Raw genomic sequence first — 23030 nt, 5'->3', positions numbered from 1 at the left:
CTGACTTCCCAGCCATTGGGGTCCCTGTGCCTCACCCCCCAGCTCCCTCCAGCCTGTGAGTGACTCCTAGCCCCCTGCAGCCTGAGTGTGACTCCCCTAGCCTTCAGCCCGAGTGACTCTCAGTGCCTGCATGTGGCTCCCCTAGCCCCCTCCAGCCCCTGACTGTGACGCTCCTAGCCCTGAGTGTGGGGTTTAATCCGGGAGGTTGGGGGGAGCAGTTTGGGCATGAGTGTCTTTCCACCACCACAACTCTGAGTAACCACAGTAAATTTAGTGTTATTTTATTTTCTATGAAATAATTATTATGAATATATAAACATGAGGGGTACACGAGTGGGCACAATATTATATTTTTGCCTCAAGTGTAAAATTAGCTACTTACAGCTCTGTCTCTCCTCCCCTCCCCTTCCCATTTTTGAATTGCCTTGGGTCAACAGGTCTTCCTTTATTGTCAAAATGGGTCCCCATCTGGAAAAGGTTGAGAACCACTGCTCTACATGGCCCGTGGTTCCCATTCTAGGATAAGCAACATGAGACAGACCCTGCCCATAAGCCAGCTGCAGAGTAAAGAATGCTCCTCAGAGGAAAGTTTACCTGCAGGAAGGACAGATTAGGTGGAAATAACAGTCTGGAATCTGTTGATTCACCCTGCATGCCGAGCTCCTCTCCTGTTAGAGTGTTAGCTGTGTGTGTCTTCCAAAGTGTGAGCAAAGCAAAAATCCCGATTTATGCAACAACCTCTTCCCAACCTTTGCATTGATTTAACTTTCCCTCCCACTCTGTTCAAAAGGGAAACAAAGGCTTTGAAGAGGACTGCATTACAGCATTTCCACTATACAGATAAACTCTCACCCAGTATTGTCTGGAATGAACTGACTAGACTTAAGATGCAACTGCTAGAACCACAGAGGTGTTATATGACCAGCCTTGAGTTATTTTATCCAGGCCCTATCATGGGCCATATAAAAAACCACGATCCTTGGAACTACCTATGCCTATTACTTGTAAAAATTAACTTTTACTTCATCTAGAAAACTCCATGTGCTTCATAACAGAAAGTATGTATGAACAGCCAGGGAAACTGAGGTACAAAATAAAGCATCCTACTTACCTTCCCTATCCACTGTACTGAGGTAGCTCTCAACCCATTCACCTAAAAAGACAGTTACCTGCTCTGTAACTGGTATTCTTCGAGATGTGTTGCTCATGTCCATTCTAAGTTGGGTGCGCGCAGGTGCACGTCCAGTCACCGGAAGCTTTTTGCCCAGCCAGTAGCCATAGGCTTGGTGTGGCGCTCCCTGGAATGGCAACCAATGTATACACCGTCCTCCCTGCACCTGTCTGAATCAGTTGCTTCTTGCCAGATACTCAGAGTGGGGAAGGCGAGAGGGTTTTGGAATGGACATGAGCAACACACCTCGAAAAACAACAGTTACAGAACAGGTAATGGTCTTTTCTTCCTCTAGTGATTGCTCATGTCCATTCCAAGTTGGGTGAATACAAGCCAGTGCCTAGGAGGTGGGGTCAGAGCCCCGAACGGACTGCAGGACAGCCCTGCCCACTGCAGCGTCTTCCTGTGCATGCTGCAACAAAGCATAATTTGCTGTAAACATATGAACTGAGGACCAGGTGGCTGCCCTACAGCTGTCGTGGATAGGCACCTGCACCAAATACACCACAGACGATACTTGCGCTCTCGTGCAGTGTGCTCTAACCGGAGGGGGAGGAACCCCCACAAGCTTGTAACACTCCTTGATGCATGTAACTACCCAGGAGGAAATCCACTGGGAAGAGACTGGAAGGCCTTTAATCCTCTCAGCAACTGCCACAAAGCGTTGCTGCATTCCTCTAAAGGGCTTAGTCCTATCCACATAAAAGGTCATTACCCTTCTAACATCCAAGGTGTGTGAACACTGCTCCTCTCGGGGAGGCATGGGGCTTTGGGTAAAACACCGGTAGGGAAATGTCTTGGTTAACATGAAACGCAGAGACCACCTTAGGGAAAAACGTGGGGTGAGGTCTCAGCCTAACCTTATCCTTGTGAAACACTGTGCACAAGGGGTCCACTGAAAGTGCCCTCAACTCAGATACCCTCCTGGCTGAGGTGACTGCCACCAAACATGCTGTTTTGTAACTCAGACAGCAGGGAGTAGCTAGCCAGAGGTTCAATGGGGGCCCCCATACGCTTGGCTAACACCAAACTGAGATCCCACGGGGGCAGTGGTGCCCGAACCTGGTTCTTGATTCTCTCTAAACCTTTCAGAAATGTTTTGATTATGGGACCTGAGAACACAGAAGATGTTCCATGACCCAGCTGAAAGGCTGAGATAGCAGCTAAGTGCACCCTAACCGAGGAGAGGGACAAGCCCTCCTGTACCAGGCCCCACAGGTAATATAAAATCAATGGCATGGGGGATAGGCGAAACAAAAATAGTGGGGATGCTGGAGTGGGTGAGATCAACTCAATGTTCCCGACTGTGCCATCAAAACTGAGGCTTGGGTCCCTGTGGGACCTTTTGGAGGCCTTGAGGTTGTTGGTCTCAACGGCGTCTGCCCGTCCTGTTCCGCCTCCTACTGCCGTCCCTTTGTGGCTGCAGAAATCGTCTTTGCTGAGGACAGGGGTTAAAATGCCTCTGTTGGTTGGCAGGTATATGAAAGCCCAAGAAGCGGAGGGTGGCCCTAGAGTCTTTCAGACTATGCAGGCTTTAATCTGTCTTGTCTGGAAAATAGGGTAGGGCCATCAAACGGGAGGTCCTGGATCGTCTGGTGGACACCTCATGAGGCAGGCCAGAAACCTGCAACCAAGCCCCACCTGCGCATTGCCACTCCGGAGGCCATAACCCAACATGGCAATGTAAGCAGCAACCAATGCCGCCTGCAGGGTCACCCTTGAAATCGGTTTGTTCTCTATCACCACAGCCGTGAAGTCCTGTTTGGCTTCGGGTGGCACCATTTCAGAGAACCGAGACAGGGCGCTGACTGTATTATAAGCATACCTGCTAACCAGCGCCTGCTGGTTAGCAATTTTTAATTGCAACCCTCCCATTGAATAGGCCTTCCTCCCATAGAGGTCCAAGGGTCAATTTTTAAGGGAGGGACCCTGGAACCCTTGGCTCTCACTATGGTTAGCAGCATCCACTACCAGGGAGTCAGGTCGGGGGGGTGGCTACAAATGTTCATTGCCCTGGGATGGGACAAAGTACTGTCTCTCATTCCTATGGGCCATAGGAAGGGCAGAAGCAGGGGTCTGCCAAACCGTTTGAGCCATAGTGGCAATTGTTTTGATTATGAGCAGAGCCACCCTGGTGGGACCCGCGGAGGACGAAACGTCCATGACAGGGACCATCTCGCTTGGGGCCTCCTCTGCTTCCACCTCCAAGTTTTGGGCACTCTCCTAAGGAGCTATTGAAAAGTCCTGCCATCCTCCAATACAGGTGGGGCTAATGAGCCTGCCATCACCTCATCCAGGGAGGAAGATGATGATAGCCCTTGTGCCTCCATTTGGAGGGGAAGGGCAGTAGTGACCAGTCCAGGCACTTGGCCCCTCATGGAAATTATGGGCAAACTGGGGGACACCATAGGCGGAGCAGATATAGGCACTGGCTGGCCAGAAAACCCTGCCACAGAGGGCACAAATAGCACTGTTACCGCTCCCGGCACTTGAGTTGGTGCCAGTGCCCGGGCTGGTGCCTGCCCCATCGGCACCGGAGGTACACTTACAGACGGCACTGACACTGACACTGACGGGGTCCAGTCCCGCTGCAATGGCGCCAACGAAAGTGCTGAGCTCAATGCTGAAGAAGTAGACGTAGGTGGCTCCACGACAACTGCTGCTTCCTGTCTCGTTCCAGTGGTGGGGCTCCCAGTGACACTGATGGTGCTGAGCATGGGATCGGCGGGGCCCCCGGCACTGTTAAAGGCACTCCAACAGCCTGACCCTGCACCTCGTGAAATGCCCATGGGGTCCAGAAGGGCCACTGCTGAGTCGCCTGCGAAGCCAGCAGCCAACCAGTATTGTCCGAGCGACGACTACAGTGCCTGTGACAGCTATGGTGTGACCTTCTCGAGCTCCTGCTCCACCCGGAGCTCGAGCAAAAGGAGTCTGACTCCGATGCCAATTCAGAAGCAGATGACCATGACGGGGCCATCGGAGTCGGCACCGATATCATGCACGCCAAGGACAGTGCCGGTTCCGAAGTATAGGGCACTTGAAACTGGCCCACAGTCTGCTGGGTCAGCACCAGAGCACTTGGTACCAAATATGGTGTCACTACTCGCATCAACATGAATGCAGGGGTTGGCACCGGTGTCAAGTCCATGAGCCCCGATCGCTCCGTTTCAGTGCTATGGCGCCTGTCCTCCACAGATGGAGAAGGACCCGGCACCATCATCTGCAGAAGTCTTTGTGCTGCTTGAAATACCTCTGGTGTTGAGGGCAAGTCCAGCACCTGCAGGCTCCCACTCCGCACCAGCTTCAACGGATGTACCTCCTGCCCTTTGGCAGTGCACGCCAGAGCCCTGGACCTCAGGCCGCCTGCTTTGACTTCGGCGAGCGGTGCCTCTTGTGCCTCCTCCTCTTCATCGGCACCAGAGATTGACTTCTATGGTGTAGAGAATGAGATGGTGCCTGAACCTGCACTCGGTGCCGGGAGCCCTTAAGCAGCACCATGGTTGACGGCGCCGGTGCATTTTGCACTGAGGACGCTCCACTCTCCGCTCCTGCTGGAGACGAGAGGCTTAAGAGCCACCTCTATTAAGAGCCCTTTAAGGTGTTGGGCCTCATCTTTCAACATTCTGGGCTTCAGGGCCTTACAAATTTGACAGCGATTGTGCAAGTGTCCTTCCCCCAAGCAAATGAAACAGGTTGAATGGGGGGGGGTCACTTTTGGGCATATGTTTATCACATTTTGAACAAGCCTTAAAGCCTGGGGAGCCAGGCATTCCCCAGCGCCAAACCGCAGCTATTAGTTAAAACACTAACACCAGCTATCAAGTACTAAAACTATTTACACTTCTTGAAGGACTATTTACACAAGGGCCGTGTCTGCACTAGCCCCCGACTTCAAAATGGCCACTCAAATGGCTATTTCGAAGTTTACTAATGAAGCGCTGAAATGCATAATCTGCGCTTCATTAGCATGCGGGCGACCACAGCACTTTGAAATTGATGCGGCTCGCCCCGACGGGGCTCCTTTCCGAAAGGACCCTGCCTACTTCAAAGTCCCCTTATTCCCGTGAGCTGATGGGAATAAGGGGACTTCGAAGGAGGCGGGGTCCTTTTGAAAAGGAGCCCCATCTGGACGAGCCGCGCAGTGGCGAGGCGCGTCAATTTCGAAGCGCCGTGGCCGCCTGCATGCTAATGAAGCGCTGAATATGCATTTGAGCGCTTCATTAGTAAACTTCAAAATGGCCATTTCGAAGTTTGGGGCTAGTGTAGACACGGCCAATAGGCTACTAACTAAAGAACTGAGCAGAGAAAGCAAGAGCTACAACAACTGGCATGGGGGTAGAAGCAAATGAGCGGGTGGAGGTGGGGTCAGGAGGTGCATATATTAGTTGCTATATTCGTGCCACTCAGCAGGTGCTGCACTGACTCTACGGCTACTGGCTAGGGCAAAAAGCTTCCGGCAACTGGGAGTGTGCCCACGCACACCCAACTTGGAATGGACATGAGCAATCACGCGAAGAAGAACCAGCTTTTCCCAAACTAATTGGGCCACAGAACACTTCTGAGTTTGGAATATATTGATGGAACACATATATGCTGGCCTGGGGTGGCGGAATTTCATACTGAAATATTGCCGCACATAAAGCTTAAAAGTTGAAGAGTTTGGTTTTATAAATGTCTTATTTACAAAGAACAAAAAATTACAATAGACTTTGAATGAACAACTTATGCCCTTCTGATAGAAGGATGGTTAGCAATCCTATAATTAAGTATAAAAAATAAAAATTAAGTACAAACCCAAAACAAAACAGCAATAACACAGCTGAAAGGATGATTAGTGTCACTCTTCTGAACAAAAATAGAAAAGACAATATTGTTCAAAAAGGACTCTCCTTCCATAAAGCTTAAAGCACATTTTTATGAAAAAAGAAATGCAAAACAAATTAGGCAATGAAAAATATTTTTAATTGTGTTTTTATATATTTGCTCTTTTTACAGAAAACTACTGGGGAAAAAAACATGACAGGTTTTTTAAAGCGGAGTGTTTTTGCATCTGTTTCAGCACGAGTCACATAACTACTATTATGAATGTGTCATAAATATTAATATACCTACAATCTAAATACTACTCAAATACCTTAGTATTTTTGATACACAACAATTTCTTATTAAGTGTTTCAGAAGAAAAATATTGCTAGCTTTTTTTTTTTTTTTTTTTTTTTTTTTTTAAATATCGCACGGGAACACAGTATGGGGAAACCCTGATCTAAAACACATGGGCAAATGCTAAAGAAAATGCAGAGTTACACACTATGCAGTGCCCCGCACAACAGACTCTGGTTGGTCCCCAGCCACCACAATGGTATGATTACTATGTACTATTACGAGGAAGAGACATGCTGGGTAAACCCTCAACTGATCCAATCCATGATATGCAAGGAGTATGGTTGAGTGGTCAGCAAACAATACTAAAGGAACTCTGGAAACATGGGTTCCACCCTCAGCACTGCCATGGATTCACACCATCTTGGGATTTCTCTGCGTCCCTACAAAACTGTGAGGTAGATCAGTGAAGTTGCGCTACATATGCGTTGAGTATTACTTACATGGTGCTGTCCAGTATACATGGTGCTTTATGGACACAGGTCTCTGTGCCTTGTTAATAAGAGATGCTATTTGGCAACCATCAGTGTACAGCGAGAAGAATTAGAATTTTTGTGCACAATCACATGCTCATCAGTTACAGCCACAATGATCATTACAACTACAGAGTGGTACACTGGAGCTAGCTACCCCAAGTCATTTCTGAACCTGGGGAAACACCAGTTTAGTCAACAACTTGCTGGTGAGGATGCTGAGGAATGGAGGACTACTGTGTAACTACCACTGTGTTGGCTGCAGACTGTGTACCAGCAACATGAGAACAGGCAGCCTGCCAAGCCTGCAGCTCTCACTCTTGGATATTCACGAACAGAAGCAGCAGAGCCATGGCAGCAAGAGAAATGTCAGCATCTCTTCTCAGACATGTCTGCCGGAACACTGGGTACCCAGTAGGCTGAGCAGGCAGCAAGTAAAAATCCCGCATATCCTTGGTTCAACATATCCATTCCTCCACAGGCTAGATGGTGGCAAAGTAGAGCTTAGTCTTGATGTACAGGCCCAGCTCATGCCAATGGCGTTTTTCTTCTTGAGGTCAGTTTGTAATGGCCCTGGAAAAAAAACTTCTCATTGCTGCTTATGCACAAAGCACCTGCTGTCCTGAGGCAACCACGTTTTGTGGCCTTATGAAGTGTGAACTTAATACAACCCCTCCCTCACATCCATCCAAAACTGCTTTGCTGCACATGCTACTGCTGCCCATATATTAAGACCTGTTACCCAAGGAACTCTGCATTAAACTACTCAGCACCTTGGAAAGCCCAGACCCTAGTAACCGTCCTGCTAATGGGTAAGCTAAGGCAGAGACATGAAGCAAGTAATTTAGCAAGCCAATGGCAGAGCTTGGATTGGACTCTGCTGTTGATTCGGCACAAGAGTCCCAGAGCTGAGGCTAGAACCCAGGCATCCTGACTTCCAGTCCCAACTTCTAGCTCTAGAACAGCGATGGGCAACCACCAAACACAAGTGGGCTGCAGGAGTGGTCCTCCTCCATGCCAACAGGACACCACAGCCCACAGGAGTTCCACCTGCAGTCCCACCCTCCTTCACACACCTGTCACACTGGGAACCAAAGCCCAGAGCTTTAACTGCTCCTCCTCCTCCAACCGAGTACTTTCAGAGCATGCAAATCTCCTGATTCGTGCTCTGTCCCCACTCCTCCTTTCCCTCCCAGAGCTGGAACAGCAACCAACAGCTGATTTGTAGCATTCCAGCTCTGGAAGGGTGGGTTAGGAGCAAAGAAGTGCAGGGATCCAGCATCCTGGTGTGCAAGAGCCGGGGGGGAGGGGAGGGGGAGAGGCAGCCAAGGGGGACATAAGTGGAGTCCCAGTGGACTGAATGTGGGCTGCAGGCCACAGGTTACCCTCCATTACTCTAGAACTTGCCCCATTCCTTCAAAGCTGGGGAGAGAATCCAAGCATCCAGACTCCCAGCATCTCCCATTTCAACCATTACACTGCACAGCCTGTCTGATGCAAGACCAAATCCATTGTAAAACTCCAATGAAATAACTGAAGTAAAAATGCAGAGCCAGAATTGCTCTCCCTAGATTGCAGCTCTTTGAAGTTGCTGTGGGGAAAAGGGATCCCACAAGAATCTGGTGCTTTGCAGGCCAGACATCTAGGACGGTTTCTAAAGCAAAGAGAAGTGGGACGAGAAGTGGCAGGAGGGGAATTTGGACTTTTTAAAAAATGACCTGAAATCTCAGTTCAAGTTCCCAGTCAAGAGCTCAGACAAAACGCATTCCACCTTAAAGCACAGGGCAGAGCTCCTAACCATCCAACCAGAACAACCGTACCTGCCTCTTCTGCTGTCCTTACAATCAACCAGTTGGGGATGCAGCCTGTATTTTCCCATGAAACAATCAATCACTTACTAGTCAGCTGAGGCATACATCTGCTTACAGAAAATCAGTGCCACACCATGAGCCGAGCTAGAAAAAAGTTGGAACCCAGGAGGAGAAAGGGGAGCACAGAGTTGATCAAAGACCGCCCCCATCATACAGAAGTTCCCAATACCCTCCACACTTTCCCCTGGTGCATTTACCACATACGCCCTCTTTACTACTGCTCACCCCCATCTAGCCTCCTCATTTAAACTACACTCTGCGACACTCCTGCTAAGATAGTTTAACTCCGACTGATTGCTGTATCTCAAACTCCAACACCAACCATAGGCGAAAAGATAAAGCTCACATGAACCCAACACAGGCACATTGTACTCAGATTGTTTACAGGGAAAAGGATTAAAACTCGAGGCAGGGTGAGCTAGGGTTGGGGTGGGGGTGTGAAGCCCATACAAGCCAGTGGGGCGCTTTAGCAAGTAAATACCAAGAGGGCCCCCTACCAGGGGATCTTTGTAAAGCATAAAGCAGATACCTATCACTGACCGCTTACTAGAATGCCAGATGCTGCTTAAGACCAAGTGACCTTGGAGTTATTGCTAAGTTTTCACAGCTCCTTGTGCTAACAGAGCAAGGTTACTGGGAAGCAAAACATTCTTCGGCGATAACTTGACTGAAAAAAGCAGCACTGGCCAAGTGTCAAAGGAAACAAAGCAGATATTTGTGCTGCCTGAAGTGACAAAGCCTGAGCAATCATAACTCCCATGGAAAGCAGAGGGAACTGCCAGTGCTCAGCACCTCTGCAAACCCAGGCCGGTATGCGTACCAAATCTCAGCAACTGCTTCTAATCACTAGGGGACACGGCAGCTGCTACTGTGACACCGAAGAGCCTCATATCAATTAAGAGCTTGATAATTAGACTATAGGCTCTCCAGAACAGGTTGTCTCTTATTACACATCAGGATTGCACCTGGCACAATGCAGCTCAATCTTAGTACCATGGTAGCACCTACAAGCCCCAGTTGAGATCAGGGTCCCCTTATGATGTGAATTTTATCAGTATTATGGTAGCACCAAAGGCAGCGATGAGCAACCCAGGCTAGCGAGACAGTTGCATAAGAGGCCGGCCACCTCAGTGCGCCCCAAGATTGCTGTAACCAAGATGGTCTCTCGGAATAGGTTAGTTTTGCTAACTGTGCTTGCATACCTGGAATTTGCGGGGTGCACCAACTGAACAATAGCAGTGTTTTGATTGGCGGCAGAAGGACTGCACAGCTCTCAGTCAATGTGCGCAATCAGCAAGCACCTCACTTCACGTGCCCTTGCTTTAAATGCATGTCGCTTTAATAATAGCAGTAAGAAAAAAATATGCAGGTGGAAGCCAATATAATCTGGCAACCCTGCACATGGACAATGGCAAACAAAAAGTCCTGTGGGCCATACATAGAACCTAATGGGTTGCATGTGGCCCCTGGGCCACAGGTTGCCCACCACCAACCTAAGGGCCCCAACTGCTAGGAATGTAGATACTTTAATTAATGGTATCTGCTCTCAACTGAGTCCTCAGGTCAAGCCTGTGGTAGTGTTAATACTACACACATTAACTGGGGCCCTGAACCTGAATTGATGCTTCTGGGGAATATCCTAGTACTATTGCTACAAATTTACACAAAATAATGGGGGGCCCCCCAACCTCGGCTGGGGTCCCGAGTCGCTACTAAAGTAAATTTAAAACCAAGTAGTGTTGTTGTAGCTGTGCTGGTTCCAGGACATGGGAGAGAAGAGCATACAACACTCTGCAACATGTTCACTCAATCTCCTCTCAGAAGTAACATGGCCTAACAGACTGAGTTGGGGCCAGAAATTCAAACCCTAAGCACCACTTGGACACTGACTGCCAGAACGAGAGCAGAGTCACTTCCCATAGCTCACTTTTCTTCCTTGCACATAGGATTTTGCAAGCCTGCATGAACTGAGCATCAAACACCCCTCTGATGCAGGGGATATCCGCTATCTCCCCTTGCAAAAATTATCTGTGGCTTAGAAAATGAAGCTTTTTATTGTGACCCTCATAAAACAGTGCTGGAGATCAGATTTGGGTTTAGAGACTGGGAAGTTCTAAAAGCCTAACATGAAGGTAAAAGGGCAGGTGCCAAGGATTGTTATTGGAGCAGCAGCTTGGTAACGAACCACACAAATAGCAGGCCAATGACACTTGGTCAAATGGCTACAAATATGAACAGCACACAGATGTTTAATTTAATGCCCACTCAGCGAGAGAAGAGTTGATGTCATCCTACATAATGAGTCTACAAGGCAACATGGCAGGCCAAACCAGCCTTGCTAGGATCCTAACTTTTGATCCTAGGGAATTTCAAACACGACAAGCAGAACATTAAAGCTATCTCCCACGTATTGCACTTCTGCAAGGGAGAAAAGATTGAGTTTGTGGACCACCAAAATAATATGGGGCCACACTCATTTCTGCTGGTCAGACTATATGCCAAATGCACCATCGATGAAAATAAATAGTTGGAGATACATTATTACTAGTGGAACTGCACACAATCATTTTTCAAAGACTCCCATTTGGCACCTTAATTCCAATTCCACTGAAGCTTTTCCCTTAGCTCCTTTTATTACATTATGATTTGCAGATTTCTTGGTTCTTAAGAGCAACAAAAGGAGAGAATGAGGGTGTGCCGCTTGCACTGGGCTAATTAGAGGCTTTAATGTCATTCTGGTCAATTAGATCCCAGAGCAAAGGGTGGGTGGGAGGGAAATGGAGTTGGAATGAACAAAAAGCAACTGAAAAATGCTTAGGACAAGAAAGAAATAACTGGTTTAAAGAAATTCAATGTCCCATCAGGGGTTCCAAGAATAATTCTGACACACCCAGCCTACTTGAAAGCCAGGGTGTTTGTTACAGGCTTGTCACTGAGAAATCCCAGCTTCTTTCAGAGACAAAAAGACAACACACCTTGCTACTTCTCTCACTTTTCACTCAGGAAGAGCTAGAATAGGTGTGACAGCTGCAGTCTGCAAACACCCTGATAGATCCCAAAGAGTACAGCCCTGAGATGACAATTAACTACTAGTCCCAAGTACTCACTAGCCCATTAATCTTCTTCCATATCAAGGCAGTTATCAGGAGCTGTTAGACAGGCCGGCTCCCAATTCTCATGGCTAGTAACTCCGGTTTGTTCCAGCGTCATAAGAGAACTGAAGGTTACTTCCATGTGCTGAAGCACCGCCCCTTTCGTTTCCCATAACATAGAGGGGAGGTCACACTGCTTTTTTAAGGAAAAAAGAACTTCCTGCAGCTAGGCAGTGCAGAGCAAAGCAGCTGCACCCTGAGAAATCTGGAAGCTAAGAAAACTAAATGCATGGGGGAGGGGGTGAAGAAACACCCCATGATGGTGCTCTCTCCTGGTCAGAAAAGGGCTGGCATACTTCCAGAAACTTAAGATGCCACCACCACCTCAGCAAAAATTATCAATGATGCGCTGTGATCATTGCCAGGGCAGAACAAGAGGAAAGGAAGAGCTTGGATCACAAGAGTGGGAATCAAAGGTGGGTTCAGGAAGTACTGCAACCTAAGTGGTGTGAGAAATGAGTCCCCTGGTATCCATGAGCAACTCATGAGCCAGCTTTCTAGAAGCGATGAGCAATAAAAAGGTTGGGCATGCAGCACTTCGCTGAAATCAGACCGCTCTGGAGCATCTCAAATGGGACACTGAAAATCACTAGTCCCTTTGGCAAAGTGTCAGCCAAGAGATCCTGATGTTTGAAAAAACCTAATCAGCTCACAGGTGGAATGACTATTTGGCAAGTTTTGGCAGTGACCCCAGCGTCGTACACAACAGTTCCAGCCCCCAAAAACTTAGTTTCTAATTCTCCAATTCTTGGGATCCCCTTTCACTTCCCCTGGGTTAACACGTGCCTCAGACACCATCCTTTTAGTTCACAAGATCTTGGGTCTTATTTTCAGCAATTGCCATAATCAGCACAATTTCTTCACAGTTCATTCTCCTTCTCAGCTGAGCGGCCTGCCTATGCCTAACATCGCTTTTTTCACTGCTGCCTTTAGTTCTAATTTTAAAAGATTTTGAGAGAGACATCACAGGAAAAGGCTTTTATGGTATCAATCCCCAATGGAGATTAATCATTTTAAGACTTCAGAACTATCCATCAGAAGGTCTGGCCTTTGCTTCCAGACACAGGGAAGTTCAAGAGAGATGGCAATGGTTTCATTCCTCTGTTCCTCCAACCCTTCCATGACAAATGAACGGCTCCCAAATACTTGCCTTTGCATCTGCCTGTCTGGCACAGGCAATACCCTAAAAGAGTGCATGTGCAGAGTTTGTTTTCACTCCTCAGCCATGCCCCTTCACTCAGACAGAGGCGATCTTGTCTGGTTCTAGACAGTGCTCCCTGGTCAGAGCTGCAGAAACAGCTGGTCGCAAACTAAAATGCTGCTTGTTTGATTTCCTAATTTAATTCCACAAGCTGATGTTAAAAGCCAAACATTTATGAGTGGCTCCAAATCCACCCTGCCTGAAAGCCATGACGCTAACGTTCCACGCAGGATGTTACTTTTCTCTATGAGAAGGCTCAGAAGCAACACTGAATCACTGTGCTCCACGGAGTTTGCCTGATTTGAGGGAGAGCAGCAAAACTACTTCCCCCACTGCATGGCCACAGAGTCAGGGCTGTGCCAATGTCTTCCTTATACATCCCCAGATTGTAGCAGATAACTGAGGTGATTGCTGGGAATAATGCTAGTCACCATACTACGGCAGCCTCTTGTGTACACACCCTACCCGCTGTGCAGGCCATTAATACTCGAAGAAACTTGCCAACCCCTTTAACAGCTATATCCTGTCTTACAGCACTTTATGCTTCCAGAGTGACTTTCACCAGAAGATCTTAAATCACCCTTAGTCATTCAGAAAACCTCACCCATACTCCAACAAGTGAGAATTTGCTTCGTTTGTAATGTAGCTAAACTGATTTGGATTAAACTGGACCTGTTAAGTGGTTTGTTCCTATAATTGATCGAAGTGTGAGGCAATGGTTCGGGACCTGAGGACCAACTTCAATTCAACGCTCCACCACAGATTTCCTGTGGGACTGTCAGCAGGCAAGCACTTACTCTCTGTGCTTCAGTTCCTCATTTGTATACTGAGATGACAGCACTGCCATGCCTCACACAAAGCTCATGAGGATAAATACAAAGATTGTGAAGCACCAGGTTGTACTGTAATGTGGGCCATGAAAGTACCCAAGATAAGGGTGAAAGACACAAGAGCCCAGTGGCAGGATGAGAAAGAGCACCCAGGGATCATGATTCATTAACAGCCTGCTCCAAATAAACACAAAGTTCCAGCTATAGGACCACCCCCTTGGAAATCTGCCTCTGTCTCAGCCGTGAGCTCTGGCAGCCTCTTGGGGAATCAAAGAGGGTGCAGCACATTGTGAATGAAAACCCCCTCGGAGACTGTGTGCATGCCCAGAGCCATACAGACTTTGTTTTACTGGCTGATCTTCACACTTACCACATAATCTGAGACTGAACTTCGTATTCTCCACCCCTCTTCATTTTCTCCACAAAAAGGTGGAGGACACTTTAGGAGAGAGCTTAGCCTTCCTATTCTATTTCTGCCTCTCAGCAGGGAATGACAATTTTAAAAGGGATTCAGAAAGGCTGAACATCCAACACCTTTATGACACCACATCCCCTAAAATGAGATCCTGAATCAACTGTTCCTCACCCCTCCTGGAGCCTGAGAACAGGAATAGGGAAATAAAGTACATCAATATTTTAAAAATAGGAATTTAAATGGAACAGGCACAGGAAACACTGTGTTTGTGCCAGTCTTTATAAAGGCCTAGAAGGTTACATCCCTGGTTTTTTTTAAATGGCTGGGATCTCCTGGCACCACAACAATATAGATAATAATTTTACAGCCAAGACTGGGTGGGTGTTCTCTCCTCCATTCCAGGCACACCACAGACTCCCACAGTCCACAGACATCGCCAAAAACCTTCTGCCCATCCTAACCCCCACCCTCCTCAAGAGTTTACAATCTAAACAAATTTTCCCATTTGACAGATAGAGAAACGGAGGCCTGGGGTGATGTGACATACTCAAGATCACACTGGTAACCTGTACCAGAGCAAGGAATTAAACCCAGATCTCAAGTGCTACTACTATTACAGATTAAACCTCTCTAGTCCGGTACATTCTCATCTGGCAACATCTGTAATTCAGCATGATTTTAGTCAGTCAGATGACCACTTATCACGGACGTGGCCAAGTTTCTCGTGGTCCCATAATGTTTGTTTACAGCCACCAGCCTTAGCTGTCAGTGTTCTGTGCTTTCATTTAACTCTAATCTACCCCAAATGTCTTCCAAGAGCCTAGTAAGCACAGAAGGGTTAGTAACGTTGGTAGCCAATACCGATCTCCTGTGGTCAGGCGAATTCTCTCGCTTGGCACCAGTCAGGTCCCAATGGTACTGGATTAGAGAGGTTCAACCTGTAATATCTATAGTGCAGTAACATTTAGGGGCCCCAGTCAGGGAGCAGGACGCCATTAGGCTAGGCCAGTGACAGGCAATCTAGGCTAGCGAGTGGGCAGTCCTCCATCTCAATGGGCTGCAAGATTGTTGTAATCAAGATGGTTTCCTGAGATAGAATAGTTTCGCTAACTGTGCTTACACACCTAAAATCTGCATGGCATGCGGACTGAACCATAACAGCACATGGCTCTTGCAGCCAACCTGAGGTGCAATCAGCATGCACCTCGCTATACGTGCCCTTGCTTTACATGCATATAATTTTAGTAACATGGGTTGGAAAAAAACTACCTGGACAGAGACCAGTGGAATCTGGCAACCCTGCAAATAGGAAACAATAAACAAAATGTCTTGCAGGCCACACACAGAATCCCCATGATCTGTGGGTTACCCTCGACTGGGCTAGGCCCTGCTCAAGCCTCCTTTTACTAAGGGCATCCCTCTGGAAGTATCAAGTCTGATGTTTCCATTTAAAGACTCATGGAGGAGCAGGGTGGGCGGGGAGGCTGTCTCATGCTTTTGGGGAGCTCTCTCAATCTTTAAGGCAGGCTCAGGCAAAATCTGGCCCACCAAGTCACCCACTTTGACCCACGTACACAGCAAGGAGTCTCAGGCAGGCCCCTGACGCAGGTCACAACCTCCCAGGTGATACCTTAGCATGGGTAGATGCAGCCACACTGCAGCATCACACCTGAGCTACTCTGCTCACTTGTGCTTCATTCTGCTGCCTTGCCAGGACATCTGGAGCCTTATGTCATTGTTCTCTGTGCTGCTGCAGCAACCTGAGCTGGTCTGATTCTCTCCCAGTAAATTGTGGGAGCTGCTGTTTGACCTTCTAGGCATACATGGGGAATTACAGGAGGACTACCTGAACTAGCAGGTTACCAGCCCAAATGAAAGCAGAAACTAGGTTTCCACCCATTCTCATAGCCAGGACTAGTCCAAGCTGAGAGCTCTACTGGTGTGCTTGCCTAAACTGAAGTGAAAGGATTTGTGGGTAATTGAAGCATAGATAGATCCAAGGAGAAGATCACAAAGTATTTTATAAATGTTGGTTAATTAAGTCTCTCAACACCCTGGAAGTGGCTAAATAGGATGAGCATATTTAAAACAAGTAGTAAACATGCAGCCTGTGGAGGTTTCTGAGTAACCTTGCCCTCATTGCCATCCACATCAAAACTTAGCCCTGCTCAACCAGCTACAGTCACTAACCCGGGGGCCCCTTTCCCCAAACGTCACACAGCGAAAGCTTAACTCCATGCAGCTGCATTTCAAGACAGTGAAGAACGGAAGGAACTGACTAAGCACCTGCTAACGTGGGAAGTTTCAGTCTACTTGCCCAGGGCAGCAAATGAGGAGATCAGGAATAAAACGTGAGCAGACCAGCCTAACAAGTACTTTCAAGACTATGAGAACAAATCTCAGGTGACTGGGAAAACAAAAGGCTTTCTGGAAACAGATGGCAGCTCGCAACATTACCTGCAGGTCCCTGTGGGCATCAACTCAGCGGGCATTTGGATTTATGAGCAATTCTTCCTCCCCTTGGCAGACATGCTGTGGAGGTGGTTTCCGGAAACTCCCAGTGATAGTTTTGGTTTCATAACTTGTGATTGAGTAACCAAACTATCAAGGATGTTCAAAAGAAGAATTTTATAAAATCCCAGGACACTAGTGTATCTCTGAGTGTCTTGCTGAACTATACTAGGGAAGGGCTCAGTCATTCTATCTTACGCCTGGTCTACATAAGGTAGCTTATTACACTGACCTAGTTATGCCAACGTATGCACTACAGCCTTGTCCCGGAGATCTAAGTGCCCTACTCTACACATGTATCTCCACCACCATGAGAGGCGTACCTCACTAGTCCAGCATCCTTGTAACCAGACTGGTGCCAAATGAGGGAATTTGCAGAATCACAGGAGGTCAATATTGTTGAGCAGCATTACCAACTGTTCCCCTGCTGACTGGGTTCTTAGAAGACATTTAGGGGTAAATTAGAGCTAAATAAAAGCATGGAACATGAAGAGCCAGGACTGGTGGCTGTAAACAGCTTTATGGGACCACAAGAAACTTGGCCACACATGGTTAGTGGACAGCCGGTTAACCAAAATCATGCTGGACAATGGATGTTGCCGGATGAGAGTTTGCTGGACTAGAGAGGTTCAACCTGTAGCACTTATGTGGGCATAGTAAGGGTGATGCAGCCCCTATGTAGAATCAGCTATTGGCTGTCTTGATGCAACTCCCTGCTGAGCTACTGCCAGCAGGCTAGGCCAGGGAGCTGAGAAGCCTGGACAATGGCTCCCTGCCCCCAGCTGGCAGTGCAGAGCCAAGAACCCTGCAGGACAACTGGGCTCCTGGCCAGGAGCCCTGGCTTTCAGCCCGCCATAACTGTCGTTCCTCCGTCAATGGCAGAACACCTGGTGGGACATGCATCATGGATACAAGGAGAGTAGCATGGATATCAGCCACTGCAGTGGCTGTAACTAATCTTAATGAAGGTCGATTTAGAGGTGTACAGTAGATGTTCCAATGAATACTTTTCTGGCATCCACAACAGTAACAGCTAAGAGGCTCGAAATCTTTAATGCACTTATGATTCTCAAACCCCATGAAGCAGGGCTGTGCTACAATTCCCATTTATAGATGGAAAACTAAGGCACAGAGAAATTATACAATGCTGCCCAAAGTCACACAGGAAGTTTGGGCTGGAGCACTCTAGCTCTCATTTTCCCATGGTGCAATGGTCTGCTGCAATACAGCTGGTCTCCAAGATAGGGAGGGAGGGAGACTCAGCTCAAAACTTATCTTGGACAGCACAGTGACTAGATCCAAAGGGAAGGTGGACTGTGTGCCTTAGTTAAATCCCCTCCTCTGCCCCCCACTCCCTCCGTAATGTTTGCTTCTTAACTCCCCACAAGCTAGTATTCTTAAATGCAGTCTAGGTGACTGAAAGGAGGCTACTAATAGCATTAATAGCAATAGTCACTAGCAAAGATTCTGTGGCCCAGTGTATAGGATGTTGGCCTGGGCATCAGGAAACCTGGGTTCTACTTCCAGCTCACCCACTGACCTTTTTGTGTTACATCAGACAGGTTACTTCCATTAATAAGCTCCTATACAAAATGCTGTTGATTGTTCTTATAGTACACTAATGGCTCTTCCACAGCACTTTTCATGCATAAAGTGAAAACCATTTTACAAAAGGTATCAACCCCATTGCACAGACAAAGGGAGATGAAACTTGCTGACTGTCACCCAGTGGCAGAGCCAGGAGTTGAACCCAGTTTTCTGAACCCTAGTTCAATGCTCCATCCCATAGGGCAACAACTTTGTGGGTGCTCCATGGCCGCAGCAGCCATGAGGAAAAAATGTTGGGTGCTGAGCGCCCACCAGCCGCTGTCAGCCCCTCCTGGAATCTGGCAGGCCTTGCTGATCAGCACACTTCCCTCTCCCTTCTGCAGACTGTAATCAGCAGTTTTGTGGAATGCAAGAAGCTGGAGGAGGAAGAGTGAGGACTGGCACACTTAGGGGATGTCAAAGAACTGAGAAGGGTGCAGCATTGAGGGAAGTATCAGAGGGGTAGCCGTGTTAGTCTGGATCTGCAAAAGCAACGAGGGGTCCTGTGGCACCTTACAGACTAACAAATGTATGAGCATAAGCTTTCGTGGGCAAAGACCCACTTCTTCAGATGCAGTGGAAGAAGTGGGTCTTTACCCACGAGAGCCTATGCTCATACATTTCTGTTAGTCTATAAGGTGCCACAGGACCCCTCGTTGCTTTGGCATTGAGGGAAGGAGCAGAACTGGGGCACAGACAGGATCACACACCGCTAGCTCAATGGAAACTGTTTTATCAACTAACCCACATTACTCTTACTATTAAGGAGTTTTCTCTAAGGCCTACACACAGATTTTACTAGGACAACTGTCAGTTACAAAAGTGGGTTTTTTAAAACCAGTATATTTACACCTGTAAAAGCCCTTGTACAGATGCAGATCTACCAGCTTATTCCCCTTCTCATATGGCAGTAAGTATAGTAGCATATCCACCTTTATACTGGTATAATGGCACTCACAAGAAAGGAGTGACACAAGTATGACATACCAGCAAAACTAAACAATACAACTTGCATGTTGAGATAAGGCCCTACAGCACTAACTTTGTAACCTCAGCTTTGCCATTTCCCTTCACCACCTTTTATTTATTTTTGTTTTGCTTTGTCTCAACCACTTCCGGCTTTATGTTCACACAGGACTCTCTCCTCCCTCTTCGCTGCCTAGAGTCTAGTGCTTATTTAAGGTTTTTTAAAGTTATTCCTCCAGGGTTATCCAGAATGCCTAAAAGGATACTGGCCTCAGGACGCATTCACTTCTAATAAGTTAGCCTCACAGCATCCACAACTACACCCATGGTGGCTCCTACACGCTCTCATCCCCAGATATTTGGCCAAATGAAGGCCAAAATAAGATGAGACCTTTGACTTCCTCTCCTTTGAAAATGGCAATACCCAAGAGAAAGCCTAAGGAGCAAAGTAGGAGTCAAGGATCTTATTAATTCTCACATCCAGCAGCTGCCTCAGTGGAAGTCAAGAAACCCTTCTTTCCCCTATCTCCTCCACACTTCCACAAGGCACCTGGCCAACTAAACAGTGGCACAGGGAGCTGGGGAGGGAAGGACAGAGTCCTGATTCTCCCAAGAGGACAGACTGCAAGCCCCTTTGAACACACTTGTATGTAAATTAAGAGGCTTTTGACTACTGTGCCCTGCGCCTCCCTCCACGTCTGGGCAAGCTGCATAATCCTTTTGTAAACAGTCTTTCAATTTGCTTCTGATCCTACAATTCTTTCCGGCATCTGCTTTTTTGTTGGTGGTGGTCAATCAATTCCACCACATAGCCCCACTATCCTAACAAACAACTGATTCCATCCAGTGCAGCAGCTAAAGCAGTTGGCATGCCTCTTGGATGAGCACTGCTTTCCAACCATGGATATCCCCATCAGGGAATTTGGATGCAGGGTCTCAAAATATTACCCGCTTCTATGCTGGAGGTATATTTCGCTGCAATCTCAATTTGCTATGGTGTTTGCTTCCTTCTCTGATCCACTCCAAATTGTTGTTGCATGCTGTTCCCCCATCATTGTCTCACGCTAGAAGTGGCAGCACTGTAGGGGTTTAGTGAATGCTTTTGATGGGAAACTGTGATTTTTTTTTCTGGTTCAAAATCTAAATCACCTAAAAAACCAAAAGTCTTTTATTCTGAAATGCCAGCCCAATGACTCCTGGGACTTATAGCTCACGTGCCTCCTGCCTTCAGTTCTCTTCTATGAGCCACGGTCCCTAGCTGGGCTGCCCCACAGCCACATGACTGCCATGGCTGCACTGCCTCCCCTTACCAGGAAGGGAGCTCTAGTCCACCCAGGGAGCCTGACCTGCAGAAGAGAATGAGAGCATGAGGTATCCCAAAAGCAAATTCTATGAGGCAAAATGGTGGCATTACAGAATCAAAACACATGGGTTTTGTATCTTGCCAAAATCTTGACAGGAGGGGAACAAAATTTTCTAACCAGCCCTGAGATGGAGTATTACGCCCAGGATATTTTTCAGCCTCCATGATTTTGCTGTAAGCACCATATGTTCGCTCCAATTACACCAGAGACCGACATCAGGTATCCTTCCATGTGCATAAGCAGCAATAAATCCTTCTGCACTTCAGCAGCGGCTCCTCTGTCCCCAGGTGCTTTGAGAGCAAATGATCTGTTCTAATCTTTCAACTGTAATTCTCAAACCAACGAACAATTCTGGGAATGAAACTAGTTTCTCTACATGGCCTTCCAGATTTTCCAGAATGCAGATGTAACCAATGGAGGTTTGCAGCAGCTCATTTTCCATGAGACAAGATACAAGGAGGACTGAATTATATATTCTGCCTGTCTCCCCAAAGCCCCCAAAACACTCAGCTTTTTAAGGAATGGATGAGAAGCTACATACACAGGGGGTATTTCACCAAGGTGCATGAAATGGTATATGTCTATAGTGCCTAGCACTGGGCGTTGATCTTGATTGAGGTTCCCAGGTGCTATTATAATATAAATTAATAAAGTTGTCAGCTAAATGCAACTCCCTCTCTAATGTCATCCTGCAACTGTTTACAGCAATGCTACCAACCATGGTGATTACCACACTACTGCAAAGAGAATTTACCTGTGGGTTTTATACTGCCATCAATCAAAGTTTCTGACCACCTTCCATAAATTTACAATGATAAATTATAATTGTTCAAATGAAGCATCTGGTCAGATCACTGGGACTATATGCCTCGTCTTTTGGGAGAAAGCCATCAGATTTCAATGGCACAGTCTGCTTGTCCAAACTCAAGGTCAGCAAAAGGTACCAAAAATTTGAGGGCACAAGTGCTCCAGACCTCACATTTTGAAAGTGCCACATGAAGAGCATCAGTTACCTCAACATGGAGGCCTAAGCAACTAAGAAATCTACAGACTGGCATTTACTTTTTTAAAAGGAGCTGTGCAGAGCTGAAACTGTACAAGCATTTTTATATTGAACTAACTGTATAGAAAGTTAATATTAAGTGAACATATTTACAAGCAAAAGGGGGGTACTCAAGTATCTTGAAAAACAGAGGTATTTATTCAAAGCCTAAATGATTTATTTAAAAAAAAAACTAATGAAAATTGAACAACTAGTATTAAACACTTTGTCATTAAGGGATTGGTTTTACATCTCATTCAGTTGGTTATTGGCAGAATGCCTTATATGCTGTAGTTCACAAGCAATATTTTCAATGTTTCAAAGAGGAACAGGTTTAAAAACATGTTTAATATTATTACTTATTTTTAAGGATTATTCAAAATGGTGAAAGAGGCTTTTATGCCAAAAACTACTGTGGAAACAAGGAAAAGGCATCGCTTACCATATGGCTTAAACTACATGGGACTGAACTTAATTTAGAATTTAATTGCTATCTGCAATAAATGAAATATAAGTTATTGGGATACTAGTTCACTGAAGCATGTGTCCAAAACATAGTCTTACACCAATCTACTTGTCAAACACCGAGACACACTAACACAAAGGAATGTCACCTAATCAATTAGCATCCATCCCTCTCCAAGGGCAAGATCAAAGTAATTAAGGAAAAGATTTTTTTATTCCCCAAGAAATTCATGTAGCAGTGAAGCGCTAAACCACCAAAGGCAGACCATTAAAGATGCAGCTTTCATTAGCAGGAATAGCATAGCAACCTGCATTCTGCAGATAACACAGCAAAGTGAGCTAGTCTTCCCCAAGAACTACCTTGCCTCAGAGAAACATCTGAATATAGCAGCTGGTTCCTTTTCTAGTGTCTCAAGAGGCATCTTGAAAATTAGAAAACCCACTTTAAAGGTGAAGAAAACAAAACATATGAAGAAATAATTCACAGGGACTGGCTGATTGCCAAGTTCTGAAATCAGCCAGTCACTTTCCTCTGTCCAAGGCTGATTTCTAGAGGTCTACCCATGCTATAAAACAAATAAACAAGGGCATCCAGTCAAGTGTGAACTGATCCTCCCACCCAATCCCCACTATACTTGATAACTGGGCTAAAACCTAAGAGACACACAAAGCCCTGTCTTCACTGTGAACTTCAACTGTGTCAGAGCCAATTCAATGACTATTACTAGAGTAATGCCCAGAAGCTTCTATCATAGTGGTGGCATTCAGGTTCTCCGTGTGGCCCACAAGACTTTTTGCTTACTGTTGCCCATGCCCAGGGTT

General features: G+C 46.7%; 1 protein-coding gene and 1 long non-coding RNA gene across 10 annotated transcripts in view; both read right to left on the bottom strand.

Annotated features, from left to right (window-relative positions):
- MARK2 (microtubule affinity regulating kinase 2) overlaps positions 1-23030 on the bottom strand; it is a 110595-nt gene that overhangs the window by 67462 nt on the left and 20103 nt on the right. Inside the window, exon 1 of one of the 9 annotated variants that reach the window (XM_075005912.1) lies at positions 11783-11868. The exons of the other annotated variants lie outside the window; for them this stretch is intronic. The gene's annotated coding sequence lies outside the window, so the exon portion shown is untranslated. Of the gene's footprint in view, positions 1-11782; positions 11869-23030 lie in introns of those variants that run through there. 9 annotated transcript variants of the gene reach the window in all.
- The window catches only part of LOC142019274 (uncharacterized), a 41538-nt gene that overhangs the window by 3196 nt on the left and 15312 nt on the right, over positions 1-23030 (bottom strand). The window lies entirely within an intron of this gene.

This window comes from Carettochelys insculpta, chromosome 11 (assembly GCF_033958435.1).
Source record: "Carettochelys insculpta isolate YL-2023 chromosome 11, ASM3395843v1, whole genome shotgun sequence".
Taxonomy (NCBI): Eukaryota; Metazoa; Chordata; order Testudines; family Carettochelyidae; genus Carettochelys; species Carettochelys insculpta.
Note: the sequence above shows the minus strand (reverse complement) of the source record. Positions and strands in the feature narration are given on the sequence as shown.